Source organism: Carassius carassius, chromosome 11 (assembly GCF_963082965.1).
Source record: "Carassius carassius chromosome 11, fCarCar2.1, whole genome shotgun sequence".
Classification (NCBI taxonomy): Eukaryota; Metazoa; Chordata; class Actinopteri; order Cypriniformes; family Cyprinidae; genus Carassius; species Carassius carassius.
In genome coordinates this window covers 30639583-30654758 of record NC_081765.1, presented here as the reverse complement: position 1 = coordinate 30654758, position 15176 = coordinate 30639583, and the positions used below count along the sequence as shown (strand labels likewise).

The following is a 15176-nucleotide window of genomic DNA, read 5'->3' as shown; positions in this document are numbered from 1 at the left end:
GTTTTCAGCTGAGGGATGAGTTGAGATGACTTTCTGTGGTAATCGTGCTGTCAGTAGATCTTATGTTTTAGTTTATATACCTTTTTGTGCAAGATTCAGTCACTCATAGAATATACTAGCCATTTGTAATGCATGAAGAAATTGCTCTCTGTACTGCAATTTTATTCATTGATTTATATAAAAGTAGGAAACAGTTTTTGCTGTTTAACATTTTTGTGGTTGAAGTGATACAGTGAAACAAACAAACAAAACAAGTTAAATATAATGAATATAAATATAAATTAAATATAATTTTAAATCATTTGAATGTGCCCTTGCCTAATAAAAAAATATTTAATTCCCCAAACCATTGAATGCTAGTGTATCATGGTTTGCACATTAAATATTAAGAAGCACCACTGTTTTTAACATTGATAATAATAGGAAGTTTTTCTTGAGCAGCAAATCAGCATATTAGAGTGATTTCTGAAGGATCATGTGACGCTGAAGACTGGAGGAATGATGCGCAGCACAGGATGAAATTACATTTAAAATATATATTTCATTAGAAAACTGTTATTTTAAATATTACTAATTATTTTTCACTGTTTTAGATCAAAAAATCTTACTGACCCTAAATATTTGAATGGTGGTTAGATGTACTACAATTTGTATATTAACTTCACATACATTTCAGCTGAAAATCTGATCATTTATTAATATTATTTATTTAAGAAATCATAATGAAGTTTAATAATTTATGCTTGGAGAGCAGTAAGCAGTAAATCAGCGTTGTTTTGTGTGGGGTTTACATCAGAATGGAGGTGGTCTGCAGGCTGGTACGATCCCAATACTGAATAGAAAACATCCCTCAAAGCCCAGTTTCCCTCTGGGCATTTGACCACAGTCACTCCACAGCAGCCTGTGTCACAAGACACTTGGCTGAAATCCCTTGTCTGCTTCCAGTTTCATTTTGTGAAATATTCCAGGCGTTGGCTGAGAATTGTGCAATTCTTGCTGTGAGGAGACAGTCAGACCAATCCTGTCCAGTCACAATGTCCAAAATGGCTATAACCATAAATTATTTTATCTTAGAAAACACCCATGCGGCGTGTTTATGTAATCTTTTCGTCAAGAGTATATTTTGATTACTGCAATCCAAAAAATATTTTTAAAAAAGTTGAGAGCGTATCGTTGTGTTATTTTTAATATCCCTGGGGTCTCATTTTAGGAGCTTCAGTCAGTTTAGCACACATTTAAATTCTACTCTGTTCTCCATTGAAGCCATTTGAGATGGAAGACTATAAAGTCTGCCACCCTCTTGAGCAGTCCATAGGAGCAGAAATAGGAGGCTCTTGGCTTCCACCTTTAACTAATGTAAACTAATCCAAACTTATCCAAATCTCTGGTCAAGAGGCAAACTTTACCCAGGAAGACCCCAAAGCCTTTCTGACTGTCCCCTGGCATCACCTGGCAGCATGTTATATCCCTTTATGAGATGCCTACATATACCATTCAAAGAGTTTTTAATGTTTTTGAAAGAAGACTTTTATGCTCACAGAGGCTGCATTTATTTGATAAAAATGCGGTAAAACAGTAATATTGTTTATCTATATAATTAAATATAAAAATATTACATTTATATTTATAAAAATAAATATCTAATTTAAAATACTGTTTTCTATTTGAATATGTTTTAAAATGTAATTTATTCCTGTGATGCAAAGCTGAATTTTTAGAAGCATCGTTACTCCAGTCTTCAGTGTCACGTGATCCTTCAGAAATCATTCTAATAAGCCGCTCAGGAAGCATTTTTTCAGGAACAGTATTCATTTGAAATAGTAATATTTTGTTACATTTTAAATGTTTTTACTTTTGCAAGACAAGAGTATGTACATTATATAACAATAACTATATGTACAGTTGCCATGATATGAATTGCGTCACTTCCTGATTTAAAGTTTTGATCGTACGGCCCACCTCTGCATGCAACAGAGTCTGTCTTCGGTCAGTAGGACTGCTGAATGGAAAGAGCACATTTGCAAATGAATTTAGATGTCTATCAGATAGTCAAACATCTCCATTGAGAGACTGTGGCCAGAGCACAGACTCCAGAGACATGATAAGCGGCCGGACACTATCCCTTTGTGCTGGAGCTCATGTGTCCCGTCTGCGGAGACCGAAAGACCAGGTGACATTGTCGGGTATTTTGGATATTTCTTTTTATCATTTCGAAATCAGAAAATATTATAAACAAAATAACCATGGTTTTAGGAATTAAATGCTAATAAATAAGTATATTATTAATATATAAATAAATAAATGATAAATAAATCAAGCAAATGTTATATGAACAAATAAAATAAAATGAAGAATAATAGTCTGATGACCTAGGTCTGCCTGCATCTCTAGTAGTTCTAGTAGTTCAGACTTTACGAGTTCGACTCAGGAGTGTGATGTCCCACGGACGGGATGATGCAAGTCTGGTATTTCTGCAAACAGCAGCGTACTTGACAACATCATAGTTTTAAACTACTGTCTTAAAAAAAAAATTATTAACTGGACCGATTTTTTGGTCCAATCACCATAATTAGAGTAGCCCACAAATGAGAGGGCAGTGTTTTAATAATAGATAATAATGCTTTATCTCTTCTTGGATGTTAATAGCTCAGTAATTGATGTCTTATCTGCTTCTTGCCTTGACCACAGATAGCACTTCGCTGTTTAATTGGAGCTGCTGGCAAGGTTAGAGCAAAACAAGGCCAATCTTTGCTGGTCCACTGATATTGTACACCTCAGAAACCACAGATACTATAGGGGTGGCGTTGGCGCAGTGGATCAATCACATGCCTTTGCTGTGAGAGACCCAGGTTCGAATCCACTGTGAGACACCAATGTGTCCCTGAGCAAGACACTTAACCCCTAGTTGCTCGAGAGGCGTGCGACCTCTGACATATATAGCTATTGTAAGTCGCTTTGGATAAAAGTGTCAGCTAAATGAATAAATGTAATGTAAAATGTAATACTACACTTCTCTGCCTCTACACGGGGCTGGAAGCCATCAAAATAGCTTTCCATGTCTTGCTTTCAAAGCCAAGTTTGCTGTCATGAACATTTAAAATAATATGCATCTATCTATCTATCTATCTATCTATCTATAATCTGTTTATAAAATACTGACAGTATATATACATTTTAACCTAAAACTTCATGATTTTTAAAACAACATTAATATTTTTAGCAGAAATTTATATTAATTTAATGTATAAATTTTAATATCCATTCGTAAGTTTGAGGTTAGCAAGAATTCTTTTTTTTTCAGTTTTTTTTTGATGAATAGAAAGTTAAAAAGAAAAGTGCAGCATTTATTTAAAATATAAATGTTTTGTAACATTATAAATGTCTTTACTGTCACTTTTGATCAATTTAATACATCCTTGCAGAACAAAAGTATTTTTCCCATTAAAAAAAATCATACATACTCCTAACAGTAATGTTTATAAAAATTTGTAAGATTCACATCCATTTTAACCTAAACATTGATGTCAATTACAAAGGCCACTGAGTCCACGAAGACGTTAGAATAGATATACAATTGCAACATTTAGTAACCGTGCAAACAAAATGCCAAGTCAACATTAAACAAGTGAAAGGTGAGGACAGGCATCATGACTGTAAAAACTAGAGATGTTCCGATACCCTTTTTCTCTTCCCGATACCGATTCCGATACCTGGGCTCAGGGTATCGGCCGATACCGAGTACTGATCCGATACCTGGGTGTGTATCTGTATATACAGCTGTATATACTACTAGCCCTGTGTAAATTTCTAGAATTAATTTATGGTGTGCTCCAGACTTATCCCTTGATAAAACATGAACAAATACATGGTTAACTACTGTATTTATTACAGTATTTTTATTATCTGACATGAATTTGACAGTAATATTATTTAATTTCTTATGCGAAAAAGAACTTCAAATGCAGCCAAAAATCTAACACCGCAAACTAAAAAAGGTATTTTAGTATTTTAGTTTTACAATATTAGTGTATAAAAAACTGCAACAAATAAGTCTAGAAATATAAAAAATTCTATATTAATCAGATAATCTCTTTACAACAAAACAAGTAAAAAACAAGCAACCGTCTAGGCATAATTATTATTATTAATAGAGACGTATTACTACATAGAGACGTAGCTAAATCTACTGTAGGCTACAACAGTAGCTTAATATATTGTCAATTTACTCGCCATGAAGATCTTTGAGTGTCTGTGTTTATGATATGACAGTTTTCTCAAATGAAACGTTAAATTCTCATGAAGTGACGGTTTATGCGTTCATGTCCTCATATAGTGACACACGGCAGAAGCCACAAAACAGCGAGCTCCCGTGCATCTGCGCCCGTCTCCCACAGAGATGTAGACTTTGCAGGAGTAATATTTAAATAGTATTTTGCAGTTTAATATTCACAGACACTAGTATATATTCGGCTACAGTCTGGAGCCCTGCGCTTAGACTAACACGGAAGCGACTGAACGCAGCTGCGGGTAACGAATATACTCAAACTTACTACCGGTTCTACAGAGACGCTGGTATCATCACATTTTAAAATTTTCAGCACCGTCTTGGTAGTGAAGTGCCAGTACTTGTGGCATCCCTAGTCGCCGTTTTACTGTCTGGTTGGTCCAGTCTGAAATACTGCTAAAAAGCGGACATACTGCTAACCACTGATCTGTAATATAGAAGCGGCTTCACTGTCTGTTGGCAGTTTAGAACGCGATGAGCGATCCAGTCATATATAGATCAGTGCTGCTAACGCGTTTTCATTTCTTCTTCACTGCTCTAAACAGGGGTTGCTTGTGGCATTACAGCACATCGTCCTGTGTTTGCAATGCATTCTGAGCAGCGAAGAAGAACCGTGCAGAGGTTAGGCAAAGCTAGCGTTCATAACTAGGTCTTGAAAATGGTATCGGATCGGTATATGGGTTCATGTACTCGCCGATGCCAGAATTTGTTGTGGTATCGGAGATATTTCCGATACTAGTATCGGAATCGGAACAACTCTAGTAAAAACAATCCCACTGTCCGTCAGTGTGTTTGCTGTGGCTCTGAATTTTGGGGTTCAGCTTGAAAGACTGGAGGGGAGTCGGGAGACAGACCTGAGGCCTTGTTTACATGGCCTCCCCATATTTGGCCGGGGCCCTGCCCACAACATTTTTGGGATGGTTGGGTAAGAAAAGTCTGACGACAGGGAGATAGGATTGGAGAGGCGCTGACAGAGATGGTGTGTGAAAAAGAGCCAACTTCTGCAGCCTGGATACCAAAATCCCTTTTTGTTATCATTCACTAGAGGGAGAGTGACAGAGAGAAGAGTCTCTGTTCACTGCACAGACACACACGGCTCAGACTGGATCGTAATAGTCTTTTTTGGACTGTAAAAGCCCAGGAGAGGTAGAAGCAGTGTTCGGGGAGGACTGTTGAAGCTTGACAGTAGATTTGATCTGCTCTGAGGTAAAGTTGTGTGAATGATTGTCACAACTCATGGTCAGTGACTTGTTGTGTCAACCACAAACGGCTGTACACTCTGGTCTGCTGGATGTTTATGAGTGATTCTTTGACTCTGGGAACTTCTCTATGATGTTTTTAAAGAGAAAAAATTCTTTAAAAGTAGAATTGTTGTTTTCTGTGTTTAAATGATAGATTGTAATAGCTTGAAACTTTTATTGTAATGAATTGATGTCTTTTGTCCACCCTTTTACTGTGTTGAAAAGTCAGATATTGTGTTTTCTATATTGATTTGTCTCCTGTATTTGAAAATCAGAATCAAAAATTATTTGGTGTCGTCATCATATTGCTGTTATTTCTTTCATTCTATTTTTTATTTAATTTGTATTTTTTCAAATTTCATTGATGAATCATGTGCCAAAAGTTCGATTACACCTTCATTATTTTTGTTGAAGCATAATATGAAGTTTTCCAAGGCTGCTCAACTCAGAGTGTTAAAATACTTACCCAACAGATTTTGATAGTGCCTTTAGAAAAATTACAGTGTTTCGAATTAATCACACTTGCTGGATTTAATTTCCCCAACTCAGACTTATATTAAGTTATTTTTTCCCCCAAGGTTTTGCAGGCACAGCTTATTTCCTTATTATGAGTCTAAGTGCGGTTAGCACATATTTAAGCTAAGCTCTTAAACAGAGCATCGACTACGGTTTCATCACAGTTGCTGCAGGATTGGTGTTTGAATTGTGTTTTGGAGTTCAGCAGTGCAAAGCTGAGCTTTATTATGGTGTGTTTGTGTGGCTGGCAGTCTGACTGTTACGTAATAAACTTGTCTACACATCAAGCTGGCTTCAATTAAAGCTTCTTGCGATGGGCGGCTTGGCCTATCCATCTCAAGTGTTGTTTAATTTTGTGGCTAGAAACCAGTAGCTTTGCTGACAAAATTAGAGAGTTAACCCTTTCAGCAAGCTGTAGTTTAGTTCTCAGTAGTGGCGTTCACAGCACTGTACTCAACAATGCTAGAGTTTTACTGTCACCGTCTGTTAACACATGACACCAGAGGTGCACTTTTCGTGTTTCCCCCTTTCACGGATTTAACTACCATGAGGCCATTTGTTCACGTGTGTGGTCTTCCGGATGTTTTTGTCGTGTTGTTTTGACACTGTGGCAAAAGCTAAAGCTCATGCACAGTTAAGTTGGATTTGGAAATGATAGTGCAGTAAACACCTGTCACCTGCAGGAATGTAATAACCACTTACCTCTGGTGACTAATGCCTTCAAACACTGAATCTCACAAAAACATGGCCAGGTCACATTTTACCCTAAAAAAAAAAAAAGAAAAGAAAAAAATTACATGAAGAAACTGAAGCATGTTTGTAGGTTTTGTTTTGTATAATGACAAATTAATATTGCAGTACTGTAATGCTTTACTTTTGAATTTTATTTTCTAAATAGTTTTCTACTTGCCACAATTCTCAGTAGTGATTTACATAAATTTCATTACTGTATTATGATTATTAAAAACAAAAACAAACAAACTAAATCCGTTATAGAAAAGCATATTTTTCTAAATTCTTATTCCTGGAATATTGTAATATTGTAAAATAATATATGCCAAAATTCTCAGTAGTGATTTACATTGAAATATGTACTGTACTGTAATATGCTTTTTGAATAATAATAAAGGTAGCACTTTATTTTACAGTCCTGTTCCTCATGTACATACTAGGTACTTATTATAGTAATTACAATAACTATGTAATAACTTGGTACTAACCCTGAACCTACGCCTAAACCGAACATTACCCCATGTAGTTACCTTGTATTACCAGAACTTTCTTAGATAAGTACACTGTAAGTACACTATAAGCACATGTAAGTACACGTACTGTAAAATAAATTGCAACCATAATAAATTATAGACATGATGTGCAAATGCAATAAATAAAATATCATTAATTTATATAAATCTCTTATGTCTCATTAAACACACACACACACACACACACACACACACACACACACACACACACACACTTTCTTTAAGCATTTATTTCTCTTTTTTTTTGAGAAGTGTAATATGACCTGACTATGTTCTTGACAGGATTTCCCTTAACACAAAAGAAACACATCTGTGCTGCATTCTATTTACATCTTAACCATGAGCTACATCTGACACCGTGGATCTAGTATCATGAGAGGTGTGTGTGTGTTTCATCACAGATCTCTGCTTTATGCTTACAGCACGTGTCCTTATCATGTAAACAGGCTTTAGATGTGTCCCTCTGTATCTCAGGGATTAGACGGTTTTGACTCCAACTCATTGTGTGATATTGTGAATGTCAGACCTTATGAAAGGCCTGTGTGCACTTCATGCTGAGAATGTTCCTGGATCTCTCCACCAGTTTGACGAACACAGAGGCTGTTGTTCAGCGTGTGTCTGCAGTAGGCTGTTTTGTCAGGCTGTGTCCAGGGCCTTCAGGAGGATACACATTTAGCCTGTCATAACATTTCACCTTTGACCTTTGCCTTTACACCCACGACATGCCCACAGCTGCTGTCCAGACCCTTCTCACTGGATCTGTGTTTGTCTTTAGATTTAACTACCATGCAGTGGAGAAACACTCTCTCGTGAAGTGTGGGGGCCGATCAAAACTCCACCTCCTCTCTCCTTCACTTTACAACACAAGATTGTCCTGTTTCTCCTGCATTCCAGAGGCCTATGCACATAGCTCAGCACGGGTCAAATATTCATCTGAATAGCCCGCACTGACCGGTGACAGATGGGATGATATTTACATCTCCCTTTAACGCTGATTGAGAAACCTTTTGGGGTTTCCTCACACAGTCACTGGTTTGACTAAAACAACTAAAACAACAACTGTGAGACAAACTCAGAATTGCAACAAAAAGAAGAAAAAAAATATAAAAACAAAAGTTGGAATTGTAAGATAAAAACTTATAATTGCTAGAAAAAAAATATATTAAAAGTCGCAGTTACATTTCGGTTTTATTCTGTGGTGGGGGAAAAAATATGCTGGATGTAAATTCAGAATTGTGAGATGTAAATGATAAATTACTAGAAAAAAGTCAGAATTTGAGTTTATACCTTGTAAATTTGACTTATTTCTCAAAATTGTGAGAATGAAGTCAGAATTGTGTGTATTTTCTTTCTTGTTTCTTTGTAATTATGAAATTTACCAGCAATTTCTTAGTGAAAATTGTTTAAAGTAAACATAATTTATTTATTTATTTGTTTATTTATTTATTTTTTTGTAGAGAGTTGGTCATGCTTAATGAATATAAGGTCATTATGAATAACTGTGAATAATTGAATGTGCAACGCTTTGGATTGTGAGCTAACAGACTTTGTGATTGTAAGTATTTAGTTTTGCCTAGCGTTGAGTGGTTGTTGATTAAAAAAGTACTTAAAAGAGGACACAATCCCTGGTTTAATACCAAAATCTTTAGATTTTGAGAAGAAATATGACACAGGCATATTCTTGACAGGTTTTTGTGATATTTACCACATTTTTTTTTTTTTTTTACCTTTGGATAACTAGCAACAAGCCTGAGCATGAATGCTTTGTCTTGAGACATCATGTGTTCTGATTCATTCTGTTTTAAATGCAGTTTAGTTTTCTGTAGCAACCTTGCTAATTATCCTTAAACCCTTAATGCATTGTGTCATCATTTCCTTTATGGATGGATCTTTTCTCTAGCCACAGGTTTTATGAGTTAACTAAAGATATAGTGGACATATAGCCAGTTCTACATGTGATATGCTTATAGAAACAAGGATACATCTGAGCAGAACCACAACATGCAGTTTCCTTCAGATTTTCAAAGCGCCTCATTTAGTTTTGGTTCTGTAATTCATTGTTTTGATTCTCCAGAGCCCTCTGAGGACTAATGATGAAGTGTGTGTGATGAGGAGCTGGTGTGTGCGGTCTGTGTGCGTAAGTGTGTGAAGTGCACAGCCCGGGCCAATTCCCAACCACAGCCGCTGCATGCCTAACAATGAGCCGGCCTCATTTCGCCACTCTGTTCCCTGTGCTTTGAGCAGGGCGTGATTGCTTTTCCTTAAAGGCAACGTAAGCCCCAATAAAACGTTACCCACGAATGGCTTTAGGCTGGAGTCACGTGGAAAGCTGCACGTTTTTAGATTATTGTCCAGCTTTAGCACAGAAAAATAGAAGCAGTTTCTTCCTCCGATTGAGATCCAGCAGGTGTACACATCTAAAACATAGGGAAGAAATCCCAAAATATCCTGGTTAAGTATTTTCCTAACAGCATTTGTTCTGCATTCAATTCTGATTCGATTTTGATCAATATCAGTACATCCGTAGGTGATATTTAATAATCTCTCAAATCTGATTTCAGACCACATGTGGATATGATTCAGAACATGATTATAAACATGTCAAATGTAATGTGCCCTTTGGTGTTTAGATGAAAACCAAAACAAAAACAACCAAAATGATTGAAATCAAATATGGCAAAAATCATTGTTGTTGTTTTTGTTTTGGTTTTATTGCTTGTCTAAACAAAGATATGATCTTATATTATTTTGAGGCGCCAACTGCTTGTGGGAATTTAGTTGGAGTGGATGTGGTGAGGTTTTCTCTGTGCTTTAATCACACAAGGCTTTCTCAACTCTTTCATCTCTGCCTTGTATAAGAGGCCAATAAAAAGCATCTTTAATGCATATTTAATGTCCTGCACTTACCTTACACAGGCTCCATTATCTGAGGGCTGTTGTGATGAGTGCCTGTGAAGTCAAACACAGCACTTTGTCTTCTTCTCAAGTGCTTACACAGTGTTTTCTCAGTAACCCTTGACCAGAGTTACAATGACCGCACATTTCATTAAAGCTTAAATCACATTCACACACACACACACACACACATATATATATATATATATATATATTACAGTTTTTTTTTTTCGCTTTGGTACTATTTTCACAAATAAGGTGTACATTTTCAAAACTGTGAACTCACACCCGGAGCAGTGGGCAGCCATTTATGCTGCGGCGCCCGGGGAGCAGTTGGGGGTTCGATGCCTTGCTCAAGGGCACCTAAGTCATGGTATTGAAGGTGGAGAGAGAACTGTACATGCACTCCCCCCACCCACAATTCCTGCCGGCCCGGGACTCGAACTCACAACCTTTCGATTGGGAGTCCGACTCTCTAACCATTAGGCCACGACTTCCCTTTTCAGATATAATTGTAACATAGGTATACTTTCTATAATGAAATTTAACTAAATGAGAAGAAAACATAACATTTAGTGCACACATTACATTAATTTGGATCAAGCCTGTCTTGAACATTTGGCCATAGATTCTCATCCACATCACAATGAATGTTATCATTGTTCAAACACCTTGGAAAAAACCTTTTGGCGTGGCGAATCCATGCTTGACATTGGTCTACACTGATGTCATCACATGCATCATCCATGGACTGAAGGAGGGTAGCACGCTCAAGGGGTTGGCGATCATAGATCTTCCACCTCCTTGATGAAAAAAATTCCTCAATAGGGTTGAGGAAGGGAGAGTATGGAGGCAGGTAGAGGGTCATGAATCGGAGATGGGCCTGAAACCATGCTTGAACTACCTCTGCGTGGTGGAACCTGACATTGTCCCACACAATTACATAGGTGACCCCTTCACCTTGACAGGCTGGCTCAATTTCATTGAGAAACTCTAAGATGTGCAGCATTATAGGAGCCAAGGAATGGCCTACGTCCTACAACACCATCTTCAGAGATAGCTGCGCACATGGAGATGTTTCCTCCACGTTGTCCAGATGTCCGTTGGCCGATGATGTTCCGTCCATGGCGACGAGTTTTGGCCAGGTTAAATCCCGCTTCATCAACAAAAATTTACTTGTGATGGTTCATATCAGCATCAAGCACCACAACCCTCTAAAAATATATATTTTGGTTAGTTCTTTTTACAGTGTTGTTCCAATATACATATGACGTAAGTGATGCATCAAATACAACAGTAATACAATATATAGTGCTGTACCTGGACATACTCAGCCCTTAGTTGTTTCACCCGGTCATTATTTCTCTCAAAAGGAACCAGGTAAATTTGTTTCATTGATACCTTGTGCCTCTTTAAAAGGCGGCCTATTGTTGGTAGGCTGATGGATGCCACATTGGCAAAGGTGTCATTGTTCTCCTCAATTGCTTGCTTTATTTCTGACAGCCGTATATCATTCCTGGCCCTCACCATTTCCACCACTGCCCACTCTTGCTGGTCGGTCAACACATGGCCACGGCCACCGCTATGGGGTTTTCTGTCAATTCTAAGCATAGAACAGACTATCCTGTCAATAGATCATACTGTACGAATACTGCAAAATGTCTGATGAATTTACATGCATTGCAATTTACTTAAATGTAATAGTATACATCCTCCACACTTACCCGTTTTCTTGGCGAAAAGTTCGGATGATAGAACTGACTGTTGATCTTTTTAGATTTGGATCAACTAATCTGGCAGCCTCTTCCATAGTAAGGCCTCGGTTCACCACATGGTCAATGAGGATGGCCCGGACCTCATTAGAGACAACAGTTCTGCCTCCCTCTCTCTGATGACCAACCTTTTGACGGGCCCCATGCCCACCTCTCTGACCTCTCTGTTGGGGCCCATGCCCACCTCTCTGACCTCTCTGTTGGGGTCCACCTCTCTGACGGATCCCTTGTTCACAAGCTCTTTCTATTCCTTGCTGTCTATCCTGCTCCATGTTGAAAGAAATTGCCACTTTTATATAGTGACCAATTGTGGTTACCACTATGTGAAATCAATTAGCAATAACGAGTATTCATCATGTGTGGTCACACATAATTTATATGTTCGTACAAACACGCATTTTTATTTCTGTAGTTCTCAAAATCCATATACTGTATATTGCTGACAAACCAATTTAAAATCTATAGGTTTACCAAATGGTTCAGTGATTAACCATTAAGATCAGTTGGATTAAATAATAGACAAATGAATGAATGAAATTCATTCATTCATTCATTATTAAACTGAACGAAAAGAGATGCAAATCAAAAGTTTGATAGTAAGAGATTTATGAAAGGTGGTTACTGTGAATGAAACATTTATAAAGATGAAACACTTATTTTGTGTAGTGAAAAGGCTACTTTGTGGTTTTGTGTATTGTACTAACACAATCGAAAATATGCTGAAATGTTTGAAAAAAGTGCACTTTTGATGATCTGTTGTGATATTAGTACTATGAGTTGTGAAAATGTACAACTTGCTTGTGAAAATAGTACCAAAGCGAATAAAAAAAGCTGTATATATATATATATATATATATATATATATATATATATATATATATATATATATATATATATATATATATATATATATATATATACACACACACAGTACAGACCAAAAGTTTGGACACACCTTCTCATTCAAAGAGTTTTCTTTATTTTCATGACTATGAAAATTGTAGATTCACACTGAAGGCATCAAAACTATGAATTAACACATGTGGAATTATATATGGGATTATATAGATAACAAAAAAGTGTGAAAAAAATGAAAATATGTCATATTCTAGGTTCTTCAAAGCAGCCACCTTTTGCTTTGATTACTGCTTTGCACACTCTTGGCATTCTCTTGATGAGCTTCAAGAGGTAGTCACCTGAAATGGTCTTCCAACAGTCTTGAAGGAGTTCCCCGAGAGATGCTTAGCACTTGTTGGCCCTTTTGCCTTCTGTCTGCGGTCCAGCTCACCCCTAAACCATCTCGATTGGGTTCAGGTCCGGTGACTGTGGAGGCCAGGTCATCTGGTGCAGCACCCCATCACTCTCCTTGGTCAAATAGCCCTTGATGCTTTCAGTGTGACTCTACAATTTTCATAGTCATGAAAATAAAGAAAACTCTTTGAATGAGAAGGTGTTGGTCTGTACTCATAATATGCTGATTTGCTGCTCATGAAACATTTCTTATTATTAATATCAATGTTAAAAACTGTTGTGCTGCTTAAAATTTTTGTGGAAAATGCATAAGTAAATAAATATACATACTGACCCCAAACTTTTGAATTGTAGTGTATATTGTAATTTATATATATATATATATATATATATATATATATATATATCAGCCCAACTGTTTCCAACATTGATAAATCAGCATATTAAAATTATGTGACACTGACTAATGATGCTGAGAATTCAGCTTTGATAACAGGGATGAATTGTATTTTAAAGTAAATTAAATTGGAAAATATTATTTTAAATTATAATACTATTCCACAATATTACTCTTTTTTTTAGAATTTTTGATCAAATAAATGCAGCTATGATGAGCATAAGACTTTCTTTTAGTGATGAAGCATTTCTAGAACTTCTAGAATTCTTCTAGAATACGTTTAGGAACAATTCAACATAACTGAGCAGCATGAACACAATTTGGTTCCAGTAATTTCCTTTTTAATAAACAATCTAAGGTCTGTCGCTCAGTATGAAGGTTTGATGTCCTGTCTTTCACAGTCTTGAGCAATCACTGGTGAGCTCTAAGGGTTTACAGCACCTAAATTGTTTTGGGAAAAACGACATGTAAAAGCAGATGAGATCAGATGAATTCGACAGCTGTGATCTAAACTCCATTGGTTCACAAGGGTATGATTCAGTTGTGGGAGTGTTTTGACAGCAGGTGTTAAAGCGATGATCATATTGTATGTTTTGATTCATAGCAGTGGGTGTTTGTCATTACATGGATATCAGTCGTGTCACATTGTCAGGATTTCTGTTTGCTGACTGCTGGTCTGTTTCTGACAGACTTCCTGCAGACGTACCATGTGAAGTTTGTACAGTCCTTCCCTGAACTTTTTTCCACTTTCCTCTTGATTTTAATCTCATTCCATGTCATTGAAAGTTCACTTAAAGAGCAGCAGCCAGAACTATTAATCTTTTTTTTTTTTTTTTTTTTTTTTTCATTTAACAAATATGTGTAGATAAAAGATATAGAGAAATCATTCATGTAGATGATTAATTAACAGCTTGAAAAAAAATCATTTCCCCATGCTGGTGATTTAACATGTTCATCACACATTTTTGAAGGTACCTCTTATCATTTCTGAAACTTTACTTGCCCTTTAATTACTCCAAGTAAACAGTCCATGTTTTGCTAATTTAATTATCCGTCACAGAAGTCACAATGAAACATGAGGCATGCATATGTTATCTATTTTATTTTATTTTATTTTATTTTATTTTATTTTATTTTATTTTATTTTATTTTATTTTATTTTATTTTATTTTATTTTATTTTATTTTATTTTATTTTATTTTATTTTATTTTATTTTATTTTATTTTATTATTTTGGGCACTCATGTCTTGTTACCTATTTGTTATATATTCATTTATTGATTTATTTAATACTGGGACTACATTGACCGTTTGTATTGTAATTTATTTATTTATTTATGTTCTGTGTTCTATGCTTTAAAGCAGTTACATACAACAGTTAATGCTTCAATCATTCACTGACCAAACTTCTGACACACACTCAGTCACTGATTTGAAAGGCTCTACATACGTAGCGACTTTCTACAATCTACATCATACAGTTACACAGTTGATTTTGTTAGGATTTAGCATTAGTATGTTGCAAAGATAACTTCACACATTTTTATAAGTATT

At 36.2% G+C, this 15176-nt stretch overlaps 1 protein-coding gene across 11 annotated transcripts in view; it reads left to right on the top strand.

Annotated features, from left to right (window-relative positions):
* Positions 1 to 15176, top strand: part of tns1b (tensin 1b) — a 235509-nt gene that overhangs the window by 189653 nt on the left and 30680 nt on the right. The gene's annotated exons all lie outside the window — the stretch shown is intronic.